This window comes from Vulpes vulpes, chromosome X (assembly GCF_048418805.1).
Source record: "Vulpes vulpes isolate BD-2025 chromosome X, VulVul3, whole genome shotgun sequence".
NCBI lineage: Eukaryota > Metazoa > Chordata > Mammalia > Carnivora > Canidae > Vulpes > Vulpes vulpes.
Genome location: NC_132796.1, coordinates 56,766,797 through 56,781,567, shown reverse-complemented (window position 1 = coordinate 56,781,567; position 14,771 = coordinate 56,766,797). Strand labels below are relative to the sequence as shown.

The 14,771-nt window shown below is 40.1% G+C and overlaps 1 protein-coding gene across 7 annotated transcripts in view; it reads right to left on the bottom strand.

Moving 5' to 3' along the window:
* ATP7A (ATPase copper transporting alpha) overlaps positions 1 to 14,771 on the bottom strand; it is a 162,613-nt gene that overhangs the window by 112,410 nt on the left and 35,432 nt on the right. For 4 of the 7 annotated variants that reach the window (XM_025985014.2, XM_072743331.1, XM_072743332.1 and 1 more), the window contains exon 2: positions 1,176 to 1,237. The exons of the other annotated variants lie outside the window; for them this stretch is intronic. The gene's annotated coding sequence lies outside the window, so the exon portion shown is untranslated. The remainder of the gene's footprint in view (positions 1 to 1,175; positions 1,238 to 14,771) is intronic. 7 annotated transcript variants of the gene reach the window in all.

Genomic DNA, 14,771 nt, shown 5'->3' with positions numbered 1-14,771 from the left:
TCATCATTTCATTTTTTGTGGTGAGAACAATTAAGATCTAGTTTCTTCTGTATCTTCTAAATTTTGTACCATGAAGATGTATTATCTATTCAAACACACACACACACACACACACACACACACATATCACACACACAAAGGAACAATGGACCTGAAATAATAAAAAACAATAATAGGGATGGGTGTTTATAGCTCAAGCATTCTGAGATCCCTGGTCTTGTTTGGAATGTATAAAAAGAAATAAACCTTATATTTTGTTAACAATACATGTTAAAAATTTAAAGGTACTTAGTAGGAGACTAGAAATAGAATATATAGCTTCCAAAATAGTAGAGGGAGAAAGAGAATAAAGAAAATTAAATTATGCCAATAGAGAGCAAGGAAGATAAATGAAAATTACAAGAAAAGAAAAAAAAACTAAGAACATATATTTTTAAAACTATTTTCTTTAATGGATAATGTGAAATGATTATGATAAAAGCAGCCAGAATCAGGCTTAAGAAATTATTCAAGAATAAAACCAGAGATTTCCCAATATAGATCTAGGGGCCTCTCTTAGAGCACTAGAAATTATTCATGTTTAGGTAAATTAGAGGGTTTAATTAGAAAATGTTTAATTACAGGACGCCTGGGTGGCTGAGCAGTTGGGTGTCTGCCTTTGGCTCAGGTCATGATCCGGGGTCCAGGGATTGAGTCCCACATCAGGCTCCCTGTGAGGAGTCTGCCTCTCCCTCTATCTATGTCTCTGCCTCTCTCTCTGCGTCTCTCATGAAAAAATAAATAAAATAAAATCTTTTTTAAAAAAGAAAGTGTTTAATTATGGAAGAAAAATTTTATTTGGAAGAATATATTAGCTCAATGTAAAGAACTTGCAAATTATATAGATTTGCAACAAAAAGTTTTGCAAAGATTATAAATTATGTAGAAAGGACTATTTTGTCTAAGAGGGAGAAGAGGGCAGCCCCGGTGGCGCAGCGGTTTAGCGCCGCCTGCAGCCCAGGGTGTGATCCTGGAGACCCGGGATCGAGTCCCACATCAGGCTCCCTGCATGGTGCCTGCTTCTCCCTCTGCCTGTGTCTCTGCCTCTCTCTCTCTAGCTGTGTCTCTATGAATAAATAAATAAAATATTTTTAAAAAAATAAGAGGGAGAAGAGAAATACTGAAGTAAAACTTACCCAAACCAGTGATGAGGGAAAAGAAGAACAGGAAATAACCAGTTATCATGAGATGCTATCACCTAAAATTGAAGTACAAATAAAAAAACAAGTCTTAGGTCCAATAAAATTAATCCAATATTCATTAGGGTCTCCATGACCTGGGATAAAGATCTTGTTGTGTGACCATAATAAAAAATTAGAGACAAAGTATTTCTCTTAGACTTGTCTGTCAAAATTAACAATGGCCAACTACAGAACTCAAAAGGTATTATACAAATACCATGATTTACATTGACTCTATTTTGCCCCAAAAGTAGTTTCTTTAAAAACGCCAAACTACAAGAGGACAGTAATTTTAAAAATCAAAACACTATGTAAAAGGATCTTTGGAAGGACTCATAAATATTATATCAGTAACATTAGTTAACTCCAGAGAGGGAAAGAGACTGGGTGGTTGGGGAAGCTTTTGCATTTTGTATATTTATTCATGAGAGAGACAGAGAGAGAGGCAGAGACATAGGCAGAGAGAGAAGCAGGCTCCCTGTGGGAGCCTGATGCAGGACTCGATCCCAGGACTCCGGGATCATGACCTGAGCCAAAGGCAGACGCTCAACCACCGAGCCACCCAGGTGCCCCTAGGAAAAACTATTTAAACTGAAACATCTCTTGCAATAAATTTATTCTGAGTGGTATAAAAACAATTACTACATCATCCTAGCTTTGCTAAGCTCAGAGAAACAAACAGAAACTGCTGCTGACCCACATCCTCTGCTCCTAACAAAGCAAGTTAAATGGACTCTTCTTATTTCTTTGATTGATTTCGTTGGAGCTTTGAACAACTGGACCAATATAATTTCCAAATATCTAAAACCACAGAAGTCCTTTAGGGATAATTTTTTTCAAATGTTAATTCATTTTAAGCACATATTTTTCATTATACATGTTCTTTTTTTGAGATATAATTCGAACACTATAAAATTCACCCTAAGATGTACAATTCAGTGCTTTTTAGTAATTTCACAAGGATATGCAACAATAATGACTATGTAATTGCAGAACATTTTCATTACCTTCAAAAAAAAACTCCATACCCATCAGCAGTCACTCCTTGGTCCCCTTACAGCTACTGGCAAAAATGAATCTACTTCCTATCTCTATGGATTTGCCCATCCTGATAATTTCATAAAAAGGGATTAATTCAATATGTGGCTTTCTGTGTCTGGAACTCTTTCCCTTAGCATAATATTTTTAAGGTTTAACAATGTGTGGAATGTATCTGTACTTCATTGTTTTCACTTGCTTGATGGCATCTTTTGAAGCAAAAAATACTTATTTTTTGTGAAGCCAAATTTATCAATTTTGTCTTTTGTTGCTTGTGCTTTTGGTGTCCTATGTAAGAAACAACTGCTACACTGAAAGCCATGAATATTTACTTCTATGTTCTAAGAGTTTGGTAGTTTCAGCTCCTATATTTAAGTCTTTAAATCCACTTTGAGTTAATTGTTGTACATAATGTATAGTAGGGATCCAAGTTACATTCTTTTACGTGTGGATGTCAAGTTCTCCCAGCACCATTTTTTTAAACAGCTTTACTGAAATAAAGTTCGCATATAATTCACACACTTAATGTGTAGAATTCAATAGGTGTTACATTCACAGATATTTGCAACCATCACTACAGTCAATTTTACAATATTTCTTTCACCTTAAAAAGCCTGATACCTTTAATTATCACCCTCCCACCTCCTAAGCCTCTAACCCACTGCCAGGCAACAATTAATCTTTGTGTTTGTATAGATTTTTCTCTTTTGGACATTTCATATGAATGAAATCATACAATATGTGACTGGCTTCTTTCACTTAGCATAATGTTTTCAAGGTTCATTCATGTCGTAGCATGTATCAGTACTTCATTCCTTTTCATGGCTGAATTATATAAGGATATATCACATTTTGTTTATCCATTCACCAACTGATGGGAATTTAGGTTGTCCCTATCTTTTGGTTACCGAGAATAAGGCTGCTATAAATATTTATGTACAAATTTTTCTGTTTTCATTTCTGTTGGGTAAGAGTGGAATTGCTGGGTCCTATAACTATGTTTCAACTGAGGAACTGCCATATTGCTCTCCAAAGCAGCTGTACCATTTTACATTCCTACTAGCAGCATATAAGGGTCCTAATTTCTCTACCTCCTCATATAAAGACTTGTTATTATCTGTTTTTTTTTTATTTTAGCCTTTCTAGTAAATGTTAAGTGATATCTCATTGTGGTTTTGATTTGCATTTCCCTGATACTTAATATCTTTTCATGTGCTTATTGGCTATTTGTATATCTTTTTTGGAGAAATGTCTACATGAGTCCTTTACCCATTTTTTAATTGGGCTTTTGTTGTTTTTTTGTTGTTGTTGAGATGTAGGATTTCTTTATATATTCTAGATATTAATCCCTAATCACATATATGATTTCCAAATATTTTCCCCTATTCTGTGGGTTATCTTTTCACCTTCTTGATAGAGTCCTTTGGTGCCCAAAAGTTTTTAATTTTGATTAAGTCCAATGTATCTATTTTGTTGTTGTTGTTGTTGTTGCCTCTAATCATTTTTTAACTGAGATATAGCTTATATATAGCATTATATTAGATTTAGGTGTACAACAAAATGATTTGATATATGTGTATACTGTGAAATGATTACCACCATAAGTTTATTTAGCACTTATCACCATGTGGTTAAATTTTTCTTCTTATGATAAAAACCTTTAAGATCTCTCTTAGCAACTTTCAAATACACAATGTAGTACTGTTAACTATAGTTACCATGTTGTACATCATATACCCAGAACTTATTTATCTTATAACTGAACATTTATATCTTTCGACCACCTTCACCCATTTCACCCATCTCCAACACTCACCTCTGAAAACTCAACAATCTGTTCTGTAGGAGTTTGCTTTTTTCAGATTATACATATAAATGAGTTTACATAGTAATTTGCCTTTCTCTGACTTACTTCATTTAGCAAAATGCCCTCAATCCATATTGTTACAAGTGACAGAATTTCCTTCATTTTAATGGCTGAATAATGTATGTATATATTGCAACGCATTTTCTTTGACCGTTTATCCATCGAAAGACACTTAGGTTGTTTCCATGCCTTAGCTATTGTAAATAGTGCTGCAATGAATATGGGTGCAGACATCTTTCAGACAGTGATTTCATTTTTTTTTATAAATACCCAGAAATGGAAATGCTGGATACAAAACTAAAAGATAACCTACAGAATGGGAGAAGATATTTGCAAATGAAGTATCAGATAAAGGGCTAGTTTCCAAGATCTATAAAGAACTTCTTTTTTTTTTTTTATTTATGATAGTCACACACACAGAGAGAGAGAGAGAGGCAGAGACACAGGCAGAGGGAGAAGCAGGCTCCATGCACCGGGAGCCTGACGTGGGAATCGATCCCGGGTCTCCAGGATAGCACCCTGGGTCAAAGGCAGGCGCCAAACTGCTGCGCCACCCAGGGATCCCTATAAAGAACTTCTTAAACTCAACACCAAAGAAACAAACAATCCAATCATGAAATGGGCAAAAGACATGAACAGAAATCTCACAGAGGAAGACATAGACATGGCCAACACGCACATGAGAAAATGCTCTGCATCACTTGCCATCAGGGAAATACAAATCAAAACCACAATGAGATACCGCCTCACGCCAGTGAGAATGGTGAACATTAACAAGGCAGAAAACCACAAACGTTGGAGAGGATGCAGAGAAAAGGGAACCCTCTTACACTGTTGGTGGGAATGTGAACTGGTGCAGCCACTCTGGAAGACTGTGTGGAGGTTCCTCAAAGAGTTAAAAATAGACCTGCCCTACGACCCAGCAATTGCACTGTTGGGGATTTACCCCAAAGATGCAGATGCAATGAAACGCCGGGACACCTGCACCCCGATGTTTCTAGCAGCAATGTCCACAATAGCCAAACTGTGGAAGGAGCCTCGGTGTCCATCGAAAGATGAATGGATAAAGAAGATGTGGCTGGGATCCCTGGGTGGCGCAGCGGTTTGGCGCCTGCCTTTGGCCCAGGGCGCGATCCTGGAGACCCGGGATCAAATCCCACATCGGGCTCCCGGTGCATGGAGCCTGCTTCTCTCTCTGCCTCTCTCTCTCTGTGTGTGTTACTATCATAAATAAGTAAAAATTACCCTAACCATAAAAAAAAAAAGATGTGGCTTATGTATACAATGGAATATTACTCAGCCATTAGAAACAACAAATACCCACCATTTGCTTCAACGTGGATGGAACTGGAGGGTATTCTGCTAAGCGAAATAAGTCATCGGAGAAGGACAAACATTATATGGTCTCATTCATTTGGGGAATATAAATAATAGTGAAAGGGAATAGAAGGGAAGGGAGAAGAAATGGGTAGGACATATCAGAAAGGGAGACAGAACACGAAGACTCCTAACTCTGGGAAACAAACTAGGGGTGGTGGAAGGGGAGGTGGGCGGGGGGTGGGGGTGAATGGGTGACAGGCACTGAGGGGGGCATTTGACGGGATGAGCACTGGATGTTATTCTGTATGCTGGCAAATTGAACACCAATAAAAAATAAATTTATTATTTTAAAAAAAGGAAATGCTGGATAACATGGTAGTCCCATTTTTAATTTTTTGAGGAACCTTCATTCATACTATTTTCTATATATTCATTTTTAAAATGTAAAAACATAGAAAAGCTGGAAGAGGGGTACCTGGGTGGCTCAGTTCGTTAAGCAACTGACTCTTGATTCAGCTCAGGTCATGATCTCAGGGTCATGAGATCAAGCCCTGCTTCGGGCTCCACACTCAGCAAGGAATCTCCTTAAGATTCTCTTACCTTCCCTGTCCCTCTCTCCATCCCTCCACTTATATGCTTTCCCTCTAAAGATAAATAAATAAATCTGTTTTCTAAAAAAGAAAAGCTGAAAGAAAATTCATCACTAAGCTCACCATTCTGTCTTAATTTCATTCAACTAGCATTAATTATTGAATAATTATATGGTATGACTTATCTGAAATTGATTCATAAATTAGTCTACTTGTGTTATTTTATTTTTTATATTTATTTTTATTGAAGTAGTTAACATACAATGTTATATTAACTTCAGGTATACAATACAGTAATTCAACAGGTCTATGTATTATGCTATGCTCACCACAAGTGCAGCTACCATCTGTCACCATACAACACTATTCAATACCATCGACTGTATTCCCTATACTGTATCTTTCATCACTATCACTTATTCATTCCATAACTGGAAGCCTTGTGCTATTTACTTTTATATTTTTAAGTTTATTTATTTTTCTTTTTGTAATCTCTACACCCAATGTGGGGCTCAAACTCAACCCTGATCAATAGTCACATGCTCTACTGACGAAGCCAGCCAGGCACCCCCATGTTATTCACTTTTAAAGTTATGGCTAGGGATCCCTGGGTGGCGCAGCAGTTTGGCGCCTGCCTTTGGCCCAGGGCGTGATCCTGGACACCCGGGATCGAATCCCACATCGGGCTCCCGGTGCATGGAGCCTGCTTCTCCCTCTGCCTATGTCTCTGCCTCTCTCTCTCTCTCTCTGTGACTATCATAAAATAAATAAATAAATAAATAAAAAATAAAGTTATGGCTAAAGCTATTACAAATGTGATAGGTAACAATTCAGTTGTGTCCACTACTACTTCTTATGAAACCAGTATTAAATTATTATCTATTTTTACATGGACTTACAATATTTATTCAATATAAAGGAATACATTTTGTCTAATTTTTAATGACCTGAAGCAGCCTGTATTCAAGGTAAAAAAAAAAAATCAAAACCACAATGAGATACCACCTCACTCCAGTGAGAATGGGGAAAATTAACAAGACCAGAAACAACAAATGTTGGAGAGGATGTGGAGAAAGGGGAACCCTCCTGCACTGTTGGTGGGAATGTGAACTGGTGCAGCCACTCTGGAATACTGTGTGGAAGTTCCTCAAAGAGTTAAAAATAGATCTCCCCTACGACCCAGCAATTGCACTGCTGAGGATTTACCCCAAAGATACTGATGCAATAAAACGCCGGGACACCTGCACCCCGATGTTTCTAGCAGCAATGTCCACAATAGCCAAACTATGGAAGGAGCCTCGGTGTCCATTGAAAGATGAATGGATAAAGACGATGTGGTTTATGTATACAATGGAATATTACTCAGCCATTAGAAATGACAAATACCCACCATTTGCTTCAATGTGGATGAAACTGGAGCGTATTATGCTGAGTGAAATAAGTCAATAGGGGAAGGACAAACATTATATGGTCTCACTCATTTGGGGAATATAAAAAATAGTGAAAGGGAATAAAGGGGAAAGGAGAAAAAATGAGTGGTAAATATCAGAAAGGGAGACAGAACATGAGAGACTCGGGATCCCTGGGTGGCACAGCGGTTTGGCGCCTGCCTTTGGCCCAGGGCACGATCCTGGAGACCCAGGATCGAATCCCACGTCGGGCTCCCGGTGCATGGAGCCTACTTCTCTCTCTGCCTATGTCTCTCTCTCTCTCTCTGTGTCTCTCATGAATAAATAAAATAAAATAAAATAAAATAAAATAAAATAAAATAAAATAAAATACAAACTCCTCTTTGATAGTTTAAGAGACTCATAGCTAGAATTATATCCCCTAATACCTATGAAGCCCAGATGGGACAGGAAAAGCAGGTAATTGTGAACAAATGATACCTCAGATAAAGGGAATTCATGGGCCCAGGTGAAACGTCCAAAGGTGAGGTACTTAAGGCCAACATAAAGGCATCAGTGGCTAGGGAGAGGGTCACTCTCCCTAGCAGTAATGGGTATAAAAAGGGAAGCAGAGTAACATCTAAAACAAATGATCCTATCAAAATGTTGTCTAGTGTCAGTCCTCTGCCTTATAAAGGAGACCCTTTCTCTTTCCTCTTGTAGCACATGGATGCCTGCCTCTAGGACAGAACACTTAGTCTTAGTACTATATAACTCAGATATATTATGGGTCAAATGGGGCTTTTGAAGGTTGATCTGGGCATACTACCAAAACTAAATTGTTTTATGGGAAAATGTCAAGTTCAAACAGAATTGGTAACAAACTTTTAGACTATAATACATTCATCAAATGAAAGCTAGTTTATCTGGTTACTTAGAAATGTAATACTGAAAATACGGTTTTCTAATAGGGTATGTCCCAGACCAAAGTACTGGAGCATCTCTCAGGCTTACTGAGGAACTGAGAGAAACTTAAATAGAAAGGCACTTTTAACGTAACTGGATAGGGACACCTGGGTGGCTCAGTGGTTGGGTGTTTGCCTTTGGTTCAGGTCGTGATCCTGGGGTCCTAGGGTCCTGGAGTCAAGTCCCACCTCGGGCTCCGTGCAGGGAGCCTGCTTCTCCCTCTACCTATGTCTCTGCCTCTCTCTCTTTGTCTCTCATGAATAAATAACTAAAATCTTAAAAAAAATAAAGTAACTGGATAATTCATCTGGAAGTATGTATTGGGGAAGAGAGAATTTCTGAGCACAAATGAAAATTACATTAATATAGCCACATTTCTGCCTAAATCCTAATTCAAACGTGTTAAATCATCTATGAAAATATGTATTTCCTCCTGCCTTCATAATTCACCTGCATTTTCTCTTCAAAATTCTACTCAAATTGTCCTTTACACACAAAAGCTCAGAAGAATTCCATCTCCCTCATACTACTCCTATATGTATAACTAATTGATTTTGTCACATATGCTACGTCCCCCTTTTGAATTTTAAATGTCTCAATAATAGGTACAAAGTCAGGAACATCTTTTATAACCTCCTACTGTACTTAGCAAAATGACTCAGAAAACAGAGTAGGAACATAAACAATTTCATATGGTATGGAAAAACACGTAGGCTTCTGGGAGATCACAATATCAAAGAACAAATCTGACATGTGGCTATTAGGAATGAAGTCACTCTTAGAACAACAGCATCCAACAACACTGAGGGAAGTAACTTCTGGTTATTAAAATATTTTGAGCCACTCCCTAAACACACATGGTAATCACCATTAGAAACATTTTCTAAGAGGAAGAACAGCATTATGACTAGATCATCATCTCTGGTTTAAGAAACAGAAACTGAATGAGTTGAATACAAACATGATACATATATATGGAGTCTGCTCAAAACCACTTCTTAAAGCTGATCACAGAAGCTCAAATATCATTTTTAAGCCCCCTAAAATAATTAGCCTTCATAATTTTGGAATGGTTTCTGCATTAATAAATTGTAATTAAGTAAATGCAAATTAAAACCACAATGAATATCATTTACATCCATCAGGTAGATAAAAATTTCAAAATCTGGCAATACCAAGTGTCAGTGAGGATGTGAAGCAACAAGATCTTTCCTACTCAGCTGATGGAGAATGTAAATTAGTACAACCATTAGGGGATCTGTTTGGTGATATCTGGTAGAGTTGAAGATATGCATATACTACAACTTAACATTTTCACTCCTAAGCGTATCACCCCACACATGTGCAGAGGAAACATGAACAAGAATGCTCATTGCAATAGTGTTCCTAATAGTTAAAACTTTGGAAATGTCTGTCAACTAGAAAATGGAAAAATAGGTGGTGGAATATATATATAATGGAGAATGATACAGTAGTTAATGAACTAAAACATGGTTCTTGCTGGGAGAAGGGGAGATTTTACCATGAAAAGGACATGTGGCAAAGTCTGGAGACACGTTTGGTTATCACAACTGGGGAATAGGAGGAGATGCTACTGGCATCTAGTGGGCAGTGGCCAGGGACACCACTAAACATCCTTAAAAAACAAGAAATCCATTCACAGGGGTGTCTGGGTGGCTCAGTCAGTTGGGTATCTGACTTGATCTCTGCTCAAGTCATGATCTCCGGGTCTTGAAACAGAGCTCTGCATGGGGCTCTGTACTCAACAGGGAGTCTGCTTGAGATTATTTCTCCCTCTCCCCCTGCCCCTAACCCCTGCTCACACCTGCTCGCTCTAAAAAATAAATAAATATTTTAAAAAAAGAAATCCACTCACAACAAAGAATTTTCTAGTCCCAAATGTCAATACAACAGAGCTTGAGAAACTAGAAGTATAAGCAGCAGCGTGGATAAATCTAATTAACATAGTTGAGGCAATAAAAATTTTCACAAGGACACAAAAGTCTAGAAACATAAAACAATACCATATATTGTTTCTGTATGCATACATATGTAGTAATGTTAGTCAAAATATAAAAATGTGCATGGGAATAACAAATGTCAAATTCAGAAGTTTGGGGAGGGAGGAAGGGATGCAACTGGAGCACAAAGAGAAATTTCAACTATATATGTAGTGTTTAACTTCTTAGGCTGTGTAGTAGAAACACACTTATCTTACAGGGCTTTCTATACTCTGTTGACCTAAATTCTTTTATTGTAAGAATTTTTAAAAGGAAAATAAATGAATGAACTTGGTAGACATTATGCTAAGTAAAATAAGCCAGACACAGAGAAAAACTGCATGATCTCACTTATATGTGGAATCTAAAAAATGTCAAACTCATAAGGAGAGACTAGAAGGGTGATGACCAGGGCCTGGAGGGGGGTGCAGTGGAGGAGATGAAGAAGTGTTGATCAACGGTACAAAGTTTCTCACTCATCATCAGGGAAATAGAAATCAAAACTACAATTTGAAGGGGATCCCTGGGTGGCTCAGCAGTTTGGTGCCTGCCTTTGGCCCAGGGTGCGATCCTGGAGTCCCAGGATCGAGTCCCACGTCAGGCTCCCGGCATGGAGCCTACTTCTCCCTCCTCCTTTGTCTCTGCCTCTCTCTCGCTCTATGTCTATCATAAATAATAAATGAATAAATCTTAAAAAAAAATTTTTAAAAACTACAATTTGATATCACCTCACACCAGTCAGAATGGCTAAAATTAACACAAGAAACAACAGGAGTTGGCAAGGAAGTGGAGAAACTTTTGGCGGAAATGCAAACAATGCAGCCAATCTGGAAAACAGTATGGAGGTTTCTCAAAAACTTAAAAATAGGGACGCCTGGGTGGCTGAGTGGTTGAGCTTCTGCCTTCGGCTCAGGGCGTGATCCTGGAGACCCGGGTTTGAGTACCACATCAGGCTCCCTGCATGGAGCCTGCTTCTCCCTCTGCCTATGTCTCTGCCTCTCTCTGTCTCTCATGAATAAATAAATAAAATCTTTAAAAAACAAAACTTAGAAATAGAACTACCCAATGATGCAGCAACTGCACTACTGGGTATTTACCCAAAGAATACAAAAACACTAATTCAAAGGGATACATGCACCCAATGTTTATAGTAGCATTATCAACAATAGTCAAATTATGGAAAGAACGCAATGTCCATCGACTGATGAAAAAAGAAGATATTATTCAGCCATAAAAAAAATGAAATCTTGCCATTTGCAATGACATGGATGGAGCTAGAGAGTATTATTCTAAGTGAAATAAGTCAGATAAAGACAAATGATTTCACTCATGTGTGAATTTAAGAAACAAAAAAGGAGGGGCAGCCTGGGTGGCTCAGCGGTTTAGCCTTCAGCCCAGGACGTGATCCTGGAAACCCAGGATCGAGTCCAGCCTAGGGTTCTCTGCATAGAGCCTGCTTCTCCCTCTGCCAATGTCTCTGCCTCTCTCTCTGTGTGTGTCTCCCATGAATAAATAAATAAAATCTTTAAAAAAAAAAAAAAAAGGAACAGGAAGGAGGGGCAAGATGGCGGAAGAGTAGGGTCCCCAAATCACCTGTCCCCACCAAATTACCTAGATAACCTTCAAATCATCCTGAAAATCTACGAATTCGGCCTGAGATTTAAAGAGAGACCAGCTGGAACGCTACAGTTGGAAGAGTTCGCGCTTCTATCAAGGTAGGAAGACGGGGAAAAAGAAATAAAGACACAAAAGGCCTCCAAGGGGGAGGGGCCCCGAGAGGAGCCGGGCTAAGGCCAGGGCGAGTGTCCCCAGGACAGGAGAGCCCCGTCCCGGAGGAGCAGGAGCTGCACCAACCTTCCCGGGCGGAAAGGCGCTCGCAGGGAGTTGGAGCAAGATCCCAGGAGGGGCGAGGATACACTCAGGCTCCCTGGGACACTAACAGACACCTGCGTCCTGGGGAGAGTGCGCCGAGCTCCCTAAGGGCTGCAACGCGCACGGCGGGGCCCTGAGCAGCTCGGAGGGGCTCGGACAGCGGCTCCGCGGAGGAGGCTGCGCGGCTCCGGGAGCAGCTCGGCGGCGGCGGCGGCTCGGGCAGAGGAAGAAGCTCCGTGCGGAGGGGGCTCCGCGACTGCGGGAGCAGCTTGCGGGGGGGGGGGGGGGGGCTCGGGCGGCAGCTCCGCGGAGGGGGCTGCACTGCCCGGAGCGCGAATCCAACAGCGCAGGCCCCGGAGCACAGGGCGCTGGGACACAGCCCAGGATCCGACCTCCCCCGGACAGGCAGAGGCCAGGAGGGCCCAGGACAGCAAGGACGCTCCTGCCCCGAGCTGAGCAGATCAGCAGCCCCGCTGGGGAGCCTCCAGGCCCTGCAGACGGAGAGCCCCGAAGTTACTGCGGGGGCTGAATCCAGGTTTCCAGAGCTGCCCCTGCCACTGTGGCTTCCTCCCGGGGCCTCATGGGGTGAACAACCCCCACTGAGCCCTGCACCAGGCAGGGGCTGAGCAGCTCCCCCAAGTGCTAACACCTGAAAATCAGCACAGCAGGCCCCTACCCCAGAAGACCAGCTAGACGGACCAGCTCCAGGGGAACCAAGGGACTTAAAGTATACAGAATCAGAAGATACTCCCCCGTGTTTTTTGGGTTTTTTTTGTTTCTTTGTTTTCTTTTTGTTTTGTGTTTTCGTTCTTTATGATTTCTATTGCGTCCCCCACCCCATTTTTTCACCTTTCTTTCTCTTTTTCTTTCTCTTTTTCTTCTCTTTTTTCCATTTTTTTCTTCTTTCTCTTTTTTCTTTTTCTCTTTTCTTTCCTTCTATCCCTCTCTTTTTCTCCTTTTCCCAGTACAACTTGTTTTTGCCACTCTGCACTGAGCAAAATGACTAGAAGGAAAACCTCACCTCAAAAGAAAGAATCAGAAACAGTCCTCGCTCCCACAGAGTTACAACATCTGGATTACAATTCAATGTCAGAAAGCCAATTCAGAAGCACTATTATACAGCTACTGTGGGCTCTAGAAAAAAGCATAAAGGACTCAAGAGACTTCATGACTGCAGAATTTAGATCCAATCAGGCAAAATTAATAATCAATTAAATGAGATGCAATCCAAACTAGAAGTCCTAAGGACGAGGGTTAACGAGGTGGAAGAACAAGTGAGTGACATAGAAGACAAGTTGATGGCAAAGAGGGAATCTGAGGAAAAAAGAGACAGACAATTAAGAGACCATGAAGACAGATTAAGGGAAATAAACGACAGCCTGAGGAAGAAAAACCTACGTTTAATTGGGGTTCCCGAGGGCGCCAAAAGGGACAGAGGGCCAGAATATGTATTTGAACAAATCCTAGTTGAAAACTTTCCGAATCTGGGAAGGGAAACAGGCATTCAGATCCAGGAAATAGAGAGATCCCCCCCTAAAATCAACAAAAACCGTTCAACACCTCGACATTTAATAGTGAAGCTTGCAAATTCCAAAGATAAGGAGAAGATCTTTAAAGCAGCAAGAGAAAAAAAGTCCCTGACTTTTATGGGGAGAAGCATTAGGGTAACAGCAGACCTCTCCACAGAGACCAGGCAGGCCAGAAAGGGCAGGCAGGATATATTCAGGGTCCTAAATGAGAAGAACATGCAACCAAGAATACTTTATCCAGCAAGGCTCTTATTCAAAATGGAAGGAGAGATAAAGAGCTTCCAAGACAGGCAGCAACTGAAAGAATATGTGACGTCCAAACCAGCTCTGCAAGAAATTTTAAGGGGGACTCTTAAAATTCCCCTTTAAGAAGTCCAGTGGAACAATCCACAAAAACAAGGACTGAATAGATATCATGATGACACTAAACTCGTATCTTTCAATAGTAACTCTGAACGTGAACGGGCTTAATGACCCCATCAAAAGGCGCAGGGTTTCAGACTGGATAAAAAAGCAGGACCCATCTATTTGCTGTGTACAAGAGACTCATTTTAGACAGAAGGACACCTACAACCTGAAAATAAAAGGTTGGAGAACCATTTACCATTCAAATGGTCCTCAAAAGAAAGTAGGTGTAGCCATCCTTATATCAGATGAACTACAATTTACCCCGAAGACTATAGTGAGAGATGAAGAGGGACACTATATCATACTCAAAGGATCTATCCAACAAGAGGACTTAACAATCCTCAATATATATGCCCCGAATGTGGGAGCTGCCAAATATTTAAACCAATTAATACCCAAACTGAAGAAATATTTAGATAATAATACACTTATACTTGGTGACTTCAATCTAGCTCTTTCTACCCTCGATAGGTCTTCTAAGCACATCTCCAAAGAAACGAGAGCTTTAAATGATACACTGGACCAGATGGATTTCACAGATATCTACAGAACTTTACATCCAAACGCAACTGA